The 16,180-nt window shown below is 41.6% G+C and overlaps 1 long non-coding RNA gene across 1 annotated transcript; it reads left to right on the forward strand.

The window, feature by feature from the left end:
- The first annotated feature begins 2,591 nt into the window (after positions 1 to 2,591).
- Positions 2,592 to 9,315, forward strand: LOC306969302. The gene is made up of 3 exons (XR_013793309.1): positions 2,592 to 2,691; positions 6,678 to 6,755; positions 9,181 to 9,315. It is a non-coding gene; the product is annotated as an uncharacterized lncRNA (long non-coding RNA).
- Positions 9,316 to 16,180: the final 6,865 nt, after the last annotated feature.

Genomic DNA, 16,180 nt, shown 5'->3' on the forward strand with positions numbered 1-16,180 from the left:
TCAGAGCAGGAACAAGCTCCTCCCCCTCCTCCTGATTGGACCTGACAGGCTGGTTCACAGAAAGAGCACGTCTCATTGGTCGACGTGGGAGGATGCTAGACTCTGATCAGTCACCGAGATCCAGGAAGGAGGAACTTAACAAAAATTAGATATTTTATTATTACTCGCTTAACATCAAAATGCAATGCTTCAAGTGGAGGAGTTCAAGTATCTCGGAGTCTTGTTGATTTACCGATCGATCTATGTTCCCGCCCTCATCTATGGTCATGAGATCTGGGTTATGACCGAAAGGACGAGATCACGAATACAAGCGGCCGAAGTGAGTTTCCTTCGCAGGGTGGCTGGGGGTGAGGAGCTCAGTTACCTGGGAGGAGCTCACAGGAGGTGTTCCAGGCATGTCCTATTGAGACAAGGCCAGGAAGGCCCAGGACACGCTGGTGGGACTATGTCTCCGAGCTGGCCTGGTCCCCCCAGAACAGCTGGAGGAGGTGTGTGTGGATCTGGAAGTCTGGGCATCTGCTGAGACTGCTGCCCCCGCGACCCGGCCCCGGATAAAGCGGAAGAAAGTGGATGGATGGAAATTAGCATAGTGCTAAATCTGATGCAGCCATCTGTATAATGTAACTGTCCTTTCAATAAACTAAACTAAAAAACCCTTCCCTGGTCCTGGTCTTAACCTCTTAACTCCCGCCTGAACCGAGAGGATCTTTTTCCTCACGTCATCAGGTTTTTTTTCCATCATTTTTTTGTTGGGTATTCAACTCATTTTTGTAACTTTTTTGTCACATTTTTGTCATTTTTTCGTCAATTTTTTTTTATCACATTTTTTTATCACATTTTTGTCATTTTTTGTCAAATTTCGTCATTTTTTTGTTTACATTTTTGTCATTTTTTCGACAATTTTTTGTCAATTTCTTGTGACATTATTTTGACATTTTTGCCACTTTTTCATCAATTTTTCGTCACTTTTTTGTCACATTTCCATCATTGTTTTCGTCTCAGTTTTGTTGCTATTTTCACAGCTTTTTTCCAGAAGCTTTTGGACTGGGGTAAAGCCAAACTGGAGAAAATGTAATCGGTTCAGGTGGGAGTTAAGGGGTTAAAGGCACTATACCTGTGTGTGTGTTTTTTTTTTTTTTTACTTTTTAAACAATGAAAGAGAAAACCACAAAATTTAAATATTTGCTGTGATCCAAACTCATTTCTATCTTTGCTAACACGTTTGTAGCATCTTCACAGGCACAGGTTTATAGCCACATTTCACAACTCGCAGGGTCACTTTTTATAGAAATGCTTGAAAAGTTGCCTGCAAATTCATGAACTTGATACAAATGTTTTATAATTGGATGCACAGTAATTTTTTTTTCCACAAATGTCTGAGTTACTTATACTAAATGAGGACAAAACACATTTCGTTCCACTTAACCCCTTAACTCCCACCTGAACCGAGCACATTTTCTCCAGTTTGGCTTTACCCCAATCCAAAAGCTTCTGGAAAAAAGCTGTGAAAATAACAACAAAACTGAGACGAAAACAATGATGGAAATGTGACAAAAAAGTGAGAAAACATTGACAAAAAGTGACGAAACATTGATGAAAAAGTGGCAAAAATGTCTCAAGAAATTGACAAAAAATTGACCCAAAAAATGACAAAAATGTGACAAAAATTTGATAAAAATTTGACAAAGAATTGACGAAAAAATGACTAAAATGTGATAATAATTTGACCAAAAAATTACAAAAATGTGATCATATGTGACAAAAAAATTACGAAAAAATGACATAAATCTGATAAAAAATTGACAAAACATTGACAAAAAATTGACAAAAAAATGACAAAAAATTGATAAAAATTTGACCAAAAAAAGACAAAAAAAATGACGAAAAAATGACAAAAATGTGATAAAAATTTAACAAAAATGTGATAAAAATTTAACAAAAATGTGATAAAAATTTAACAAAAAATGACAAAAATTTGATAAAAATTTGACCAAAACTGTGATAAAATGTGACACAAAATTGACGAAAAAATGACAAAAATGTGATAAAAATTTGACCAAAAAAAGACAAAAAAATGACGAAAAAATGACAAAAATGTGATAAAAATTTGACAAAATGTGACAAAAAAAATGACAAAAATGTGATAAAAATGTGACAAAAAAGTTACAAAAATGAGTTGAGTGCCCAACAAAAAAATGATGGAAAAAAAATCTGATGACGTGAGGAAAAAGATCCTCTCGGTTCAGGCGGGAGTTAAGAGGTTAAAAAAAATAATAAAATAAAAAAATCGTGTAGTTATTTTGTGAAATGAAAAGTGATGACTCAGCTTCTCGCGCTCCTGCCCAGGACAAACATCTCACGGCAGTTGTAAAATCATAAATGTTTAAAATGTAGGTCCTGATTCTGGGTCAGTCGAGGACATAAAAGAAACACTAACATTTCATACCCACGCCTCTCCAACGCCTCCTCCGATTGGCCGAGCGCAGATGACAACAGGGGAAGACGGCCTCCGATTGGCCCATCAATCCAGGCGGAAAGCGGAACTCGGCCTGTGATTGGTGGATTTTCTCCGTCTGGCTTTTCGTATTTGTAAAACCGAACACAGCCTGGTCACATTTTCGCCTCTGGAAGGGCGCAGTTCGTCATGAAAACCCCATGAAAACCCGCCTGCCTTCCGCGTAGACCCCTCCGGTAAGACCTCGCAACGCATTCCGAGCTTCTCCGCAACCGTTTCGAGCCGTTTTTGACGCGTTTTACCCGCGCGCCTTCGCCGTTACCGCGTCGCTTCCAGTTGAAACGCTATGACAGCTTCGCGGGCGCCGACTATTCCCTGGAATCTCACCGTTTTCAGCGCCGCACATGGGGCTAAAAAAACGCGATAAACGCCGTCTTTAACCCGGCGTGTGACCGAGCAGCGTCATCTTTCTGTAAACAATCGGTCACGACGCGGAAGAATGCGGCGGTTTCGCGGTTAAACCATAATCCAGACACCCGGTAGTTTTCCAGCATTTAGCCCGAGCCCTCCGCGGCGTTATTTATGGTATGGAAAGATTTTACTCTCCCACTCGAGTCCAAACATTCCGCGTTTTGGGGAAGTTCGGATGGAAAAACACAAGCTAGTTACGAAATCTGTGATGTTGCAAGATGTGTTCGGTTGGATTTAGCGCGAGGTTTGTGCAAAAATACAGGACTTTATGAGGTATTTGAAATCAATGCGATCAATGTTTGCCTTCGCTGTCGCTGAACGCGGGGGGAAACTGGACAAATGTCCCGTTTCCTTCCTGCCTCTGATGAGATACAGATGTTTTGGAGCTTAAATGGAAGGTTTAGTCCTAATCTTTGCCCCTGGTTGAGTGACTGTAAAGCCACACTGCGGAACATTCCGGGCAAACTCGTGGCTTCTGGACACAACAACAATAAAACAGACCATGTGTGTTTGAGAGGAGTTAACCTCTTAACTCCCGCCTCAACCGAGAGCATTTTCTACAGTTCAGCTTTACCCAAATCCTGTAGGCCAGTGTAACGCCTCATTTGAAAGCTAAGACCTACAAAACTCATCTAAATGGAGCTTTTTCCTCACGTCATCAGATTTGTTTCCATCTTTTCTTTGGGAGGGCATTCAACTTATTTTGTAGCTTTCTTTTTTTAAGATAAATTTTTTGTCATTTTTTGTCACATTTTTTGGTAATTTTTTTGTCACATTTTTGTCATTTTTTTGTCACATTTTTTTTGTCATTTTTTGTCAAAGTTTTGTCACATTTTTTGTCATTTTTTTGTCATTTTTTTGTCTTTTTGTCTTTTTGTCACATTTTTTGTCATTTTTTGTGTCATTTTTCGTCAAAGTTTTGTCACATTTTTTTGTCATTTTTTGGTCATTTTTTGTCACATTTTTTGTCATTTTTTGGTCATTTTTTTGTCTTTTTGTCACATTTTTTGTCATTTTTTGTGTCATTTTTCGTCAAAGTTTTGTCACATTTTTTTGTCATTTTTTGTCACATTTTTTGTCATTTTTTGGTCATTTTTTTGTCTTTTTGTCACATTTTTTGTCATTTTTTGTGTCATTTTTCGTCAAAGTTTTGTCACATTTTTTTGTCATTTTTTGTCACATTTTTTGTCATTTTTTGGTCATTTTTTTGTCTTTTTGTCACATTTTTTGTCATTTTTTTGTCATTTTTTTGTGTCATTTTTCGTCAAAGTTTTGTCACATTTTTTTGTCATTTTTTTGTCACATTTTTTGTCACATTTTTTTGTCATTTTTTTGTCACATTTTTGTCATTTTTCGTCTCAGTTTTGTTGCTATTTTCACAACTTTTTTTCCAGAAGCTTTTGGATTTGGGTAAAGCCAAACTGGAGACAATCTGATTGGTTCAGGTGGGGGTTAAGGGGTTAACCAATTTCTTGTTTTTGGCGACAACAATGAGGCGTAAATGGGGATGAAAACGCAGAAAAACAGGCAACAAAAAAGGGATGAAAAAGCAACAAAATAGTCGACAAACACACAACAAAACAGACGACAAAAAACGGATAAAATAACGCAGTGAAAACGCGAAGTAACGAAAAATACGACGAAAATCTTAGGTCAGTTTTGTAGGTCTTAGCTTTCAAATGAAGTGTTACACTGACCCATAGGTTGTGTGAGCTCCAGTCGAGAAGCTTTGAGATTTGGGTAAAGCTGAGCTGGAGAAAGTTGTCTCGATTAAGGCGGGAGTTAAGGGGTTAACCTATACAATATGAATCGATTTGGGGCCAAACAATTTGATGTAAAACTGTATATATGTATTTTTTCTAACGATATGATTTGATCGATGCAGTATATTTCGATACAATATTCCAATCATTTTAACATTGTTTGTAAAATTGTTGGAAGTAACTGAACATAAAATGCATTTGCACCGGATTTTCTTTGAACATGAGCTTCAGCTGATTGTATCAAACACCAGTTCGAGCCTGTGCTGTTTTTGTGGGAAAACCTCTTCTCTCTTTATGGTGCGGTCGACAGTGGTTAGCGCTCGTGCTTCACAGCTAGAAGGTCCCGGGTTCGATTCCCACATGGACGGGGCCTTTCTGTGTGGAGTTTGCATGTTCTCCCCGTGTCTGTGTAGGTTTCCCCTACCACTAAAACATGTACAATGGGTTCCCATCTGGGGCCAGGTGTATTCAGACCAGAAAAGTCCGTTGCTCCGCTTGTTTGTTCGTGTTCAGACTGTGCTTTTGCAAGAAAACTATATTTTGTAAATACAGACACGTGTGTGACGATCGAGGCTCCCATTGGACAGCGAGGACCACAACAAATGAAATAAAAATGAAAATTTGACGCTTACTATGATGATAAAAGAAACGTGAGAGGCTAAACCACTGACCTTTAACCTCAGCTTCACCGGAGCAGCTGGAGGAAGAGGAGTTTTGTGCGGATGAAGGGTCGTCTGAGCTGTTTGTTTCCATTATGTCCACGGGACAAACTGTTGGTCTTGATCCTCCTCTTCTTTAATGCGTCTCATACTTTCATTTAAGTTTGGCAAAGTTTTTCCCACTTTGACACCGCGCTGTGGCGACTGCGGCTTTTCAGGAGACGCTCGAAGCTCGTCTGCTTCATTTTCTCACCATGGTATAAAACATGGATAGTAACATCGTGCTACAGCCATTTCTGGTTATAAAATACACAACAATAAGTGTGTGGTCCTGTCACAGCAGCCGTTCACATTTTGATTCCTTATTTCTAACCCTCTTGTTTTAGCGGAAGAGCATAAAGCAAAACAACAGATTGTTTCTTCCACAGAGACTGTTTTGGCTTCTCCAGGAAGTTCTAAGCAATAACTCACTAATATTGGTTGGTTGTCGTAAGAGAAAGCCACGCCCCCAGCCGCTGACATCACTGGTGCTCGTTTCTTGGTCCAGCTTTTAACTGGTTCCCAACCGGCACCAGTTTTTGGAACCAAGAGCCGGCGTTTTTTTTCAGTGGAAAATGAAAGAACCGGTTCTGAAACTGGAACCAGCTTGGAGGAAAAGGGCTAAGAGCCTCTTCCTCTCACTCTCACTGCAGCTCCAGCCTCTGATAAACGCCATCAAAATACAACACCAGCAGCAGCAGCACCCAGCTATAACAGACTAGGGCTGCAACTAAGGATCGATTAATCTACCCATTATTTTTACGGTTAATCGCTTGGCTGAATGGTGTATGAATAGTGTTTTTTTTTAATCACACAAAGCTAAGGTGGCGCTGCTCGAGGATAAACTGATAGAGTGTTTTTGGAGGCTCTTAGCGCTAAAAAACACTGCAGACCCGAACTTGAAAAACAAAGGTTTTCATCAAAAGATAAAATTGTTCATGTCATTCTTGCTCTATTTGAGTCGTTTTTTACTAGAAAACGATTAATCGATTCCTAAAATAGTTGTCAACTATGTCAATAATCGATCAGTTGTCTCAGCCTTGTAACAGACATTCTTTCTCTGAGTTTGGAAAGAGACATAAACGTCACCAGTTCATCCACAGCCGTAAACTCTCCGACAGACTTTAAACTTTGAACATGCGGCCCCGTGATGCCGGTCTTTTCGCTGGTTCTTTCTATCGATGCTGCCGATGTGGAGGCTCCTGTAACTGCGTGGTTGTGATGCTGCTGTTAGATTTCCACTGACGACCCGTTTCCTGAGGATTTTCATCTTTCTTGTTTGTTCTACAGCTCCGGGATGTTGACTCTTCCCTCGGAGCCTCTTCCTCAGACAGCTTTGATGGAGCCTCTCCCCTCGATCCCGCCCAGGTACCGGACCCCGCTGTTCAATTTACATCTAAAATAGGAATCATGTAAGAGCTGAATAATAATAATGCCACACTGCTCCATGAGTCCAGTTAACCTCTTAAAGGATCTATATCATGCTATTTTAGCCATTCCAAAGTTAAGTATAGGCATTTATATGATATATTGTACCTCTACCATTATGGAGCACTCATTTTTGTGATAAATATAAGTGTTTTCTGGAGGTATTTTTCGAACCCGGAAGACACAACGCTTCGATTCAGTTAACTCCGCCCCCTCTCTCCGCGCATACTTTACCGGAATATAAATAAACAGCAATAAGTGAAGTCACTTCACGATGCAGTTATACGGAGTTGACATCTGCAACACAGCTTCATAAATGGCTAACACACATGCTAATATGCTAACACACAAGCTAACCCGCGTTTGGACTGACTCACCGCTCTGCTCCATCGTTGTTTACATTATGGGACTCGCTAGTTAATCCACTTTGGTTCTGGCGAAGGTTCACCAAACATCCATCAGTGACAATCACAGAAAAACACCATTTTGGCTGATAGTCGCTGAATCCCGGAGAAAAAAACAGCTGAGTGGCCTCTTCTTGAAAAAGGTTGAATATAAACTCCTCGTCCTCGTAGCCAAACGCGCTTCTTTTTCTCCGTGACATTATCGTTAGTTAAGAATGAAGAACAGGTGTGTCCAGTTATAACGAGCTCCATCTTCAGCTGCAGCGCAAACATGACTGATCTGTTCAGACGCGATGTGTTTGTTTTGGCCTCAGCTGACCTGGAAGCACTTCGGGCACATATTTTTTTTATTTTTATTTTTTTTTTTTTTCATTTTTTACTCTTTGTTTCTCTCTTACGACAGAAATAATGAAAAAGCTGTTTTACAAATAAAAATCAGGCCGTAAGCATAGAATTAAGACATTGCATTACAGACGTCGAGCACTTCCGTTCCGCTGTGACGACACAACTGAACACTCAGTCGTTCACCAGGAGAGGGAAGAGCAGCTGCTCAGAGAGCAGGATTCAGGAGGATTACTGAGAGCTGCGTGAATGAAGCCGCAAACCACTCTGGGGGTGTTTTTGATAAGGAAATAGCATAACAACATGGCTAAAAGCTCCAAAAAGTCGATTTTGCATGATATAGGACCTTTAACTCCCGCCTGAACTCAGATTTTTTTTTTCCCATCGTTTTTTGTTGGGTATTCAACTCATTTTTTGTCACATTTTTGTCATTTTTTGGTCACATTTTTGTCACATTTTTTGTCATTTTTTGTCACATTTTTTGTCATTTTTTTCACATTTTTGTCATTTTTTGTCACATTTTTGTCACATTTTTTTGTCATTTTTTGTCACATTTTTTGTCACATTTTTGTCATTTTTTGTCACATTTTTTGTCACTTTTTTGTGACATTTTTGGGTCAGTCCGTCTCAGTTCACCCGATGAGTTAAACCCCACCCTCTCCAATTTTTGTGAAATTTGGTATATATGTAATTCATGGCCAGAAAAACCAGCATTTCACATTTTAAACTAATCGGACCAACGGTTTTGGAGATATTGCATTCTAAATTGTTCACTTTTTCCGCGAAAAAGGGCATGGTCAAATTGCTGTAACTCAGCAACCACTGGTCCGATTTTCAAAAAACAGATATGTCTGTAAAGGGGAGACCACGCGGAATCTAAATGTGACATTTGTTTGTGTATTTTGGTATTTTTTAGGTGGATGACCTTTGTACCTATATTTTGACCTTGAAATTGACCCTGTGGGACACGCCCAACCTCTCCGACGCCAATAGGAAAAATGTAGCCCTATGTGTCAACTACAACATATAAATAAACTGGAGGGGTTTTCTTTTTCATTTTCATGGGGTCTGGAGGAGTGGGTATGTCAACTTCTACCTGGTATTGCATGAAAATGAAAAAGAAAACCCCTCCAGTTTTTTTATATGTTGTAGTTGACACATAGGGCTACATTTAATACACAAACAAATGTCACATTTAGATTCCTCATGGTCTCCCCTTTACAGACATATCTGTTTTTTGAAAATCGGACCAGTGGTTGGTGAGTTACAGCAATTTGAAAGTAGGCGGCCATGCCCTTTTTTGCGAAAAAGTTAACAATTTAGAATGCAATATCTCCAAAACCGTTGGTCCGATTAGTTTAAAATGTGAAATTCTTGCTTTTCTGGCCATGAATTACATATATACCAAATTTCACAAAAATTGGAGAGGGTGAGGTTTAAAAATGCTATTTTTTTGGGGTGATCTGAGATGGACTGACCCTTTTGTGACATTTTTGCCACTTTTTCATCAATTTTTCGTCACTTTTTTGTCAATGTTTTCTCAGTTTTTGGTCACATTTCCATCATTGTGTGAAAATACTGCTCTTTGCGAATGTAAACCGCCCTGTTTCTCTCCGCAGCTTCGTGAGCTATGGGCTGACGGGCAGCAGGAGGAGCCCGAGGAAACACCACGTCACGGAGCGAAGAGCGCCGCCCAAACCGTACGGCAAACCCACCGCCACCACCGCCGCCGCGCACTCCAGACCGCGCCACGCCCCTCAGGTACGAGTGTGTGAGGGTCTGCTGTCTGTGAGGGATTCACATCAGCTCTTTGAGGCCGCACTGAATCTGACAGAGCTCATTTGTGTCACAGAAGATTCTGAACTTTGGGACAGTTTTAGTTTCATTTGTAAAGACTAAGTAATTGCAGAGATATTAACCTCTTAACTCCCGCCTGAACCGAGAGGATCTTTTTCCTCACGTCATCACATTTTTTTCTCCATTTTTTGGTTGGGTATTCAACTCATTGTTGTAATTTTTTTCTCCATTTTTTGTTATTTTTTTGTCAAATTTTTATCAAATTTTCGTCCTTTTTTTGTCAATTTTTTTTTCATTTTTTTTGTCACATTTTGTCATATTTTTGTCACATTTTGTCACATTTTTGTAATTTTTTGTCACTTTTTTTCATTTTTTTGTCATATTTGTATAAATTTTTTGTAATTTTTTGTCACATTTTTGTCAATTTTTTGTAATTTTTTCGTCACATTTTTATCAAATTTTCGTCCTTTTTTTGTCACATTTTTGTCTTTTTTTTGGTCAAATTTTTGTAATTTTTTGTCAAATTTTTAGCATTTTTTCGTCACTTTTTTATCACATTTTTTGGTCATTTTTTGTCACATTACTCCCATTTTTGTCAATTTCTTGTGACAATTTTGTGACATTTTTGCCACTTTTTCATCAATTTTTCATCACTTTTTTGTCACATTTCCATCATTGTTTTCGTCTCAGTTTTATTGCTATTTTCACAGCTTTTTTCCAGAAGCTTTTGGTCTGGGTTAAAGCCAAACTGGGGAAAATGTGCTCGGTTCAGGTGGGAGTTAAGGGGTTAAGCATAAACCAAATGTCTGCGGTCTTACTGTTCAAAGGGATATTTATAAAAAGCATTGGTTTTGAGTTGGGATTCTGCTCAACTTCGTTAATCGATTAATTGGTAACGTTATCAGTGTTGTTCGCTTGTTGATTTAACAGAAGATAGTCATTCTTAGGCAATAATGACCTAACGCGTTGTTTTATTTTGAAGGCGTCTCACAGCGTCCAGTCCAGACTCGAGAGGACCCCCCCGAAGGAGACCCTGACCCAGGTACAGACTCAGGTCATTGCAGTTCATGACTTATCCACAGCGCCTGGACTGAGTGAGGTTTTGACGAGTATTAAACACACCTGCTCCAGGAGATAACGGTGGATTAGTGTGTAGTTCAGCTGTAAGTTTGGTTGGTCAGTGTGGAAGTACTACTATTACTACTACTGCACTGGGGAATCCTGCTGCTAATCCTACAGGGAAGTGACTTGGCTCCAGTAACTTGCAAGTGTTTTACAATAAAAAGAAAGGGTCGTAATGGCATCGGCCTCGCGTCCTCACTCACTGAGGATTAATCTGAGCGGGAGGCTTCACTACTACGCTCGAGCGGCACGTGTAGCTCCGTCTGTGCTGAGGGTAAACATCTGAGTCCAACGGAGGGCGGATAATGAGGGTTAATCCTGTCACGCTCCACTGACCCCGACCACAATCACCACCGCGCTGAGGACCAGAGGGCGAGAACCGACCAGAGGGCAAGAACCAACCACCGCACTGAGGATCAGAGGGCGAGAACCAACCACCGCACTGAGGACCAGAGGGCGAGAACCAACCAGAGGGCAAGAACCAACCACCGCACTGAGGACCGGAGGGCGAGAACCAACCACCGCCCTGAGGACCAGAGGGCGAGAACCAACCACCGCCCTGAGGACCAGAGGGCGAGAACCGACCAGAGGGCAAGAACCAACCACCGCACTGAGGACCAGAGGGCGAGAACCGACCAGAGGGCAAGAACCAACCACCGCACTGAGGACCAGAGGGCGATAAACCGACCACCGCCCTGAGGACCAGAGGGCAAGGAAAAACCACCGCGCTGAGGACCAGAGGGCAAGAACCAACCACCGCGCTGAGGACTAACCACCACCCTGAGGACTAACCACCACCCTGAGGACTAACCACCACCCTGAGGACTAACCACCACCCTGAGGACTAACCACCACCCTGAGGACTAACCACCGCGCTGAGGACTAACCACCGCGCTGAGGACTAACCACCGCGCTGAGGACTAACCACCGCGCTGAGGACTAACCACCACCCTGAGGACTAACCACCACCCTGAGGACTAACCACCACCCTGAGGACTAACCACCGCGCTGAGGACCAGAGGGCGAGAACCAACCACCGCCCTGAGGACCAGAGGGCAAGAACCAACCACCGCCCTGAGGACCAGAGGGCGAGAACCAACCACCGCCCTGAGGACCAGAGGGCAAGAACCAACCACCGCCCTGAGGACCAGAGGGCAAGAACCAACCACCGCCCTGAGGACCAACCACCGCCCTGAGGACTAACCACCGCGCTGAGGACCAGAGGGCGAGAATCAACCTCCGCCCTGAGGACCAGAGGGCGAGAACCGACCAGAGGGCAAGAACCAGCCACTGCGCTGAGGACCAGAGGGCAAGAACCAACCACCGCCCTGAGGACCAGAGGGCAAGAACCAACCAGCGCCCTGAGGACCAGAGGGCAAGAACCAACCACCGCCCTGAGGACCAGAGGGCAAGAACCAACCAGCGCCCTGAGGACCAGAGGGCAAGAACCAACCAGCGCCCTGAGGACCAGAGGGCAAGAACCAACCACCGCCCTGAGGACCAGAGGGCAAGAACCAACCACCGCGCCAGGCAAGAAACAGGCGATTTGAATTGACCCTTCTAAACCTCGGCACGATCATGTGGACGAGCCCTGCTCTTGCACTACAGAGTAAGCGCTCTTCTTATTAAACTCGGGCTGCAGTGGCTCTGTCTCCTTTATGGCTTAAGGGAAATTCATTCTCTGCCTTTGACCCATCCTTCTGTGCCGCTGGGGTGACATGTGGGCGCAGTGGGCGGGGCCAGGCTGATGGTCAGAATCACCTCACTGTAGAATAAGGATTGGTAGGAGAAAACGTAGTACCCGGAGAAAACCTATGCAGGCCCAGGGAGAACATGCAAACTCCACAGAAAGGACCCCCCATCCGGCTGGGGCTCGAACCCGGGACCTTCTGGCTTTGACAAATCTTCATTTTGAGGCGTATTATAGATGCATTTTTGTACTGAAATAAGCACTTTTTTTTACTCTTTCTATAATAAATATTTGGGTCACTACTTTTTACTTCTATGCTTTAAGGTATGATTGGACTAGAGGTGGGCATAGATTAATTTTTTTAATGTAGATTAATCTAGATTAAAATGGCTCGCTTGAAATCTGCCGAAGCCATTCAGAATATGTGTGCTGCCCAAATAATGACTAAAAGTGAGAACGAGTTTCTCAAGTCAGCTAGTGCGTTAGACCAGGGGCTCATCTCCTGTTTCCAAAATGCATCACAAACTGCTTGAGAACGTTCTACTCTGATAATTGGTGATGAAAATAATTTAGAAGATGCACTTGTGTTTACTGTTTGTTCAGTTGAACATTAATTTTGAACTGTAGGCCGACTACATAAGAGGTCCTGATGAACTGTGTACAGTCAGTAGCTTTGTGACAAACTAAATCTCCTCTTCTGCAACTATGACCTGCTAAAGAAAAAAAGTCTCTCACATGGGACAGTTGTGGCAGGAGTCCCCAAGTATTTATTTACGGCTAATGTGGGCCATCTTAGCTATTGCTACTACGAGCTTCAACCTGGCGATAGTTCTGTCAAAATGGAGATAAACGTCGACAACACGAAGATGCGGGACGTATTTCTTTGGATTTGATAAGAAAAGGAACGGAGGAGGAGGAGACGACGGTGAGCGGAGAAAGAGAAGCTAACGGACTCGGAGAAAAGGAGCTGGAAAGTTCATCTCCAAACTCAGTAAGTGCCGCGGTTAAACTCTGCTCGCGGTGGAAATTTAGCTGGAAAAGGCTCCGGTGAACTTTTGCTGATAAAGTTGCGCTGTTTCGTGTGGGGCTGTTTCGTGTGGAGGGAGGCGCTGCGGTGTTTTTCTGTCTTTTTTCACTCTGTCATTGGCCGCTGCTTCTGAGTGTCGCTTTGGAGAAGCTATATTCACTCACGTTTCTCCTGTGCGTCCAAATTTGGGCATAAAAGTCGTGTAATGTGTGCTGACCATAAAAAATCACGGTGAAAGTCATCATAGCAGAGTATAGACCCAGCTCCCAACCCAGCTTTGAGAATAGATTGACGGCGATATTTTTTTAATCGCCCGATAAAAGTCTTGCGTTAACGCCGATAACGGCCCACCACTAGATTGGACATTGGACAATGATCACTTTGAGACAGGGTTTTTGTGAAAGGAAAACTGGTTTAACTGAATGAGCTCATCTCTGTGGAGAGAGGAGGCGCACTCTGTCGTGAAGAGTTAAAGAAAACAGACACTGCTGAGATCTGACGCGGCTCGTCTTTACGGCGGTTCTATTTTTAGTTTTTAATCCCTGTCTTACTCTACGACCTTTGACCTGCGTTTTTGAAACTACCACTATGGTGGAGGTATGTTTCACACTGTCAGCATTTTGAAGTCCTCATCCAATAAATGGGTCTGGTACCATCACATTCTCTATGGTACCAGGGTACTTTAACCCCTTAACTCCCACCTGAACCGAGCACATTTTCTCCAGTTTGGCTTTACCTGTGCTGTGAAAATAGCAACAAAACTGAGACGAAAACAATGATGGAAAAGTGGCAAAAATGTCACAAGAAATTGACAAAAAAATGTACAGAAAATGTGACGACTTTTTGTCAAATTTTATAAAAAAAAAAAAGTTACAAAAATGTAACAAAAAATAACAACAATTTGATACAAAAAAATTGATGAAAAAATGACAAAAATGTGACCAAAAAATGTGACAAAAAAGACTAAAATGTGACCAAAAAAAATTCTTAAAAAAGTGACAAAATTGTGACCAAAAATATGACAAAAATATGACGACAAGTGATAAAAATTTGACTTTTTGTGAATAAAAAAAAGGGACAAAAAATGACACAAAAAATTGACGAAAAAATTACAAACGTGACAAAATGTGACAAAAAAATGCTACAAAAATGTGACAAAAAATGACAGTTACAAAAATGAGTTGAATACCCCAAAAAAAAATAGATGAAATAAAAACCTGACGTGAGGAAAAAGATCCTCTCGGTTCAGGCGGGAGTTAAGAGGTTAACAATACTTGGTTTGTGATACCGATGCCTGAACTTATGCTCAAATATTTGTCATCTAGAACCAGAAAACAGAACAATAACGTGTGGAAGATCTGAAAATATACAATATCAGGTTCAGGTCAAGAAATGTGTAGGAAAATGCGGAATAATTTTGGGGGGAAAATTGTGAAAATGGGGGGGGGAATAGGGAAAATATTAGTAATAAATAAGAAAAAGAATTGGGGTCTGGATCCTGGAGACCTGAGTCTGCGGCGCTGACGTTTGTGTGAGGCTTAATCTTCATCAGACGGACCACATGTGACGCAGACTGCAGATGTACAGAGCTCATGTGATCCTCTAAACTCGGGGAAAACATCAGCTCAGGAGGAGAATAATGCAACTCCAGGTCGCGGTGTTTGAGATGTGAATACAGATCCAGTTCTTGTGGTAGGAGTTTGACCAGAATGACCTCTTTTTCTGATGTGTGTTTGTTTGTTTGTTTTCCAGGAGCGTCTGAACTTCAGCGTTTCCACAAAAAGCATCTGTGACACGTGAGTCTCATTTCTACAGGTTTCTCAGACGCAAAAGTCCTCTGAGCGAGTGCAGCGACTAGTGAGAAACAGTGGGACCTTCTGACACAAAGATCTACGCCACAGGAACCTTTTGTTTTTGGTGCTGTTTTGGTCTTCTCTTAGTCAAACCAGGAACTCTTTGGTGAAAAAAAGACTTGTGTAACGTAAATAGAGATGGGTAATGTATCGTCTACAAGATAATATCAAAATTCATGCTTATAAGATATGCAAATTTAGCATAAGGAGTTTAATCTCCAATTTCAAGACATGTGGAGAAGGGAGGGAAAACTGGTTTGCTAAATTGGTTGGGGAAAGTAGTAGGAGAGTCAAATTGGTTCTATAACAGACGATGTGTAAAATGGCTAAGTCGTGACTTTCTGACGATCTCTTCTGCGTCACAAAGGCTGTGGAGTTTTCTTCCACTAAATCAGTTTTCCCCGGTTCCTTCTCTCACTCTGAGACACACAGCTTAACTCCGCCCCCTTCTGTGAGTCTCCATAGAGACGGCCGTCAATCACAGCAGCTCGAGGCAGGAGGATGATAAAAGTAAAAGCTTTTGGAAACTCCAGAACTTATTATGAAGTCCTACTTCTTATGAGTAAATAAGGCATGTTCAAAACAGAAATCACAGTTTAAAGCAGGGGTGCCCAAACTTTTTGTCTCCGAGGGCCAAAATTAAAAAGTGCCTGAGAGTTGCGGGCCAAACACATTTTTTCAATATCCCACATTTGCATTTGATTCTATCTATTTAAATAACATGCTACATTAAAACAAATGGTAACTTTGGCAAAAGCTTAATTTTAGTAAAACAAAATCAGCAATTGTAGCAATCGTGCTGTATCTACAGCACCTACAGTAACTTTACCATGATTCGTTAACTCAAAGAAAATGCCACATTAGATTATTTTGAAATGTCAGTTCAGCATCAATTCTTTTTTATAAGTCAATTTACAACATATACTGTTGTTGTTAACAACCTTTGCAATAAAAGTAGGAAAACAGTGAAAGTTGCTGCTCCAACGCTCTGTAATTGATAAATACAAAGACACCACAACAGTGTTTCCTTAACTTTGCAAAAGGAGTGAAACAGCGCCCCCAATTTGACCCTGGTGGTCAAAAAGTGAACTGCATCCATATTTACCATTGAGAATGAATGGAAGAGAGTT

Source organism: Gobius niger (genome assembly GCF_951799975.1).
Source record: "Gobius niger genome assembly, chromosome: 10".
Taxonomy (NCBI): Eukaryota; Metazoa; Chordata; class Actinopteri; order Gobiiformes; family Gobiidae; genus Gobius; species Gobius niger.